Source organism: Salvelinus namaycush, unplaced genomic scaffold, assembly GCF_016432855.1.
Source record: "Salvelinus namaycush isolate Seneca unplaced genomic scaffold, SaNama_1.0 Scaffold27, whole genome shotgun sequence".
NCBI classification, from domain to species: Eukaryota; Metazoa; Chordata; class Actinopteri; order Salmoniformes; family Salmonidae; genus Salvelinus; species Salvelinus namaycush.
Genome location: NW_024059563.1, coordinates 120,829 through 124,305, shown reverse-complemented (window position 1 = coordinate 124,305; position 3,477 = coordinate 120,829).

Below are 3,477 nucleotides of genomic sequence, written 5' to 3'. Positions count from 1 at the left end.
GCAAACTGGATGCAGTCTATCACAGTGCCATCCGTTTTGTCACCAAACCCCATATACCACCCACCACTGCGACCTGTATGCTCTCGTCGGCTGGCCCTCACTACATCTTCGTCGCCAAACACACTGGCTCCAGGTCATCTATAAGTCTTTGCTAGGCCGCCTTCACTCAGCACACTGGTCACCATAGCAACACCCACCCATAGCACGCGCTCCAGGAAGTATATCTCACTGGTCATCCCCAAAGCCAACATCTACTTTGGCCGCCCTTCCTTACAGTTCTCTGCTGCCAATAACTGGAACGAATTGCAAAAATCGCTGAAGTAGGAGACATATCTCCCTCACTAACTTTAAGCATCAGCTATCTGAGCAGCTTACCGATCACTGCAGCTGTACACAGCCCATCTGTAAATAGCTCATACAACTGCCTACCTCATCCCCATGTTTTTATTTACTTTTTTTGCTCTTTTGCACACCAGTATTTCTACTTGCACAACATCATCTGCACATCTGTCACTCCAGTGTTAATATGCTAAATTGTAATTACTTTGATACTATGGCCTATTTATTGCCTTACCTCCTTACTCCATTTGCACACACTGTATATAGATTTTTCTATTGTGTTATTGACTGTACTTTTGTTTATCCCAAGTGTATGTAACTCTGTTGTTTTTTTGTCGGTCTGCTTTGCTATAAATATGAGAAATATACAAATAAAATCTTTACTTTATTGACAACACCCAAATGGATACTGTCATTAACGTGGTTCTTCAATAATTACTTATAATTCTTCAAACATATTAAACAGCACATTCAAACGAGCCTTACAATTATAATCCAAAGTAGTGTGAAATGTACTCATAATCAACCTGGAAATAGAGGTTACTCCCCGGAGTTTTCCCCCATTCACATTCAGAATACATTGTGAAAAACTAAAAGCTTTGCTCACCATTTTTGCTCCAGGCAGATATACTACATCCATAACTTGTGGTTTCCTCATTAGCAGATATACTACATCCATTACTATCGGTTTCCTCATTAGCAGGGAGGTGTTTCTGCAATCAAATTGTGTGCGCATCGCCCTTGTTCCGCAATTTTATTAAACACAGAAAGGGGCCTATATTGGAGACCAAAAGTCGTCTGACACACTGCTTAGAGTTTCAACAACATGAATAACTTATTTCTAGTCTACAATCATCGATCTTACTACTAAAATATGACTATTCTTGCTCATTTTAAGACAATTGTCAAATAATTTTAACATTCATTACAGACATCAATTGTTATACAACATCATGGCTACGCTGTTGGCATCACCTTTTTACAGTGGATTTCCACTGTTGTGGGCCTTTAATCATCTGACTTTGTTGTTCACACAGGAGAGATATGGGACTATCGTGGATCCTCTGGGGAGCCTCAACAACCTCATGATGCTGACGAGGCAGAGAAGAGTCTCTCCAGATCAGAACACCTCAATAAACACCAGCGGAGATCCACAGGGAAGAGAACTCACTGCTGCTCTGACTGTGGGAAGAGATTCACCTCCTCATCAGACATTAAAATTCATCAGAGAATCCACACAGGAGAGAAACCTTATAGCTGTGATCAATGTGGGAAGAGTTTTACTACATCTGGCTCTCTGACAGTACACCAGAGAATACACACAGGAGAGAAACCTTATAGCTGTGTTCAATGTGGGAAGAGTTTTACTGCATCTAGCAATCTGAGTATACACCAGAGAACACACACAGGAGAGAAATCTTATAGCTGTGATCAATGTGGGAAGAGTTTTGTTACATCTAGCAATCTGACTATACACCAGAGAACACACACAGGAGAGAAACCGTATAGCTGTGATGAATGTGGGAAGAGTTTTACTACTTCTGGCTATCTGACTTTACACCAGAGAACACACACAGGAGAGAAATCTTATAGCTGTGGTCAATGTGGGAAGAGTTTTTGTCAATCTAGTGATCTGACAGTGCACCAGAGAACACACACAGGAGATAAACCTTATAGCTGTGGTCAATGTGGGAAGAGTTTTTGTCAATCTAGTGACCTGACAGTGCACCAGAGAACACACACAGGAGAGAAACTATATAGCTGTGATCAATGTGGGAAGCGTTTTACTACATCTGGCTCTCTGACTTTACACCAGAGAACACACACAGGAGAGAAACCTTATAGCTGTGGTCAATGTGGGAAGAGTTTTTGTCAATCTAGTGATCTGACAGTGCACCAGAGAACACACACAGGAGAGAAACCGTATAGCTGTGATCAATGTGGGAAGCGTTTTACTACATCTGGCTCTCTGACTTTACACCAGAGAACACACACAGGAGAGAAATCTCTTAGCTGTGACCAGAGGTAATCTGATAAAAGATCTCTGACTAAACATCAGAAAATACATGAATCAGTTGTTTCATGATATCAATGAATTAATGTCACAATGTAGAATGTTTTAACATTGTGGTAGGAGTATTTTAATGATGTCACAATGTAGAAGTCTAAATGTTTGTCCCCTGTTCTATTGATTTCAACATGATATGGATATTAGCCTCAGGGGGAAAATCCAGGCTCTGAAATGGAAGAGTACTATTTATAAGATTTAGTAAGTACACATTATTCCCAGATTCCGTGTGGTTTTTGAGCTGCTAGTTTTAACAGGACGTGCAACCTCATCTCCCTCCTGTCACATAAATGATTTTAGCATGATATCGATGAGTTATGACAAATAAGTGTTGCGTTCCTTTGTTTAGCGACCCCTACATTTAAATGCATTCCAACATCACGTACAACCTGATTTCCCCTCTAATTGATATCAGTGATTTATTGCTACTTGTCAAAACAACACTGTTTCTGGTGCTTGTGCAGATTATAAAGTCCTTTTTTTATTTTTATTTTTAATTTTTAAATACAAGTAATATGATTATTGTGGCAGATGTTTGTGTAAATAGCACATGCTATGTTTAGGTTTTCAATTTATCCCAAACTGTTTCTGCATATTGGTTATTGATTTGGACACGTTAAAGCTGTGTTTTGACATTGAGGCTATCCCACCTAGCACAATGTAATTGAAAAGTCGTTGAAAATAAGACTATGCAATCAAATATTTTTTTAAACATTTTTTATTATACCATGCCTTACCATTAAGTGAATTATTGACAATACATATTATCAAAGGGGTGTACATTTGGTTTTGATCATTCATTTTTACAATTCATGTAACTTTTAGTAATCATAATTATTTATGCAATCAACTGACAATTTTCGGGTATAATTATATTGACATTGTTGCCCTTCTTTTAGAATAGCAGGGTTCATTCTCAGATGTGCCAACCCAAATGTACTAGAGCATGACATTGGGGACTGGGCCCCGATCCAACAACATGCCTATCTAGTGAACCCTGAAAAGAGAGAGAAGCTCCGCAGTGAGGTGGAAAGTTACTACGGATATTGCAGGAGTTTCCTCTTGAAATC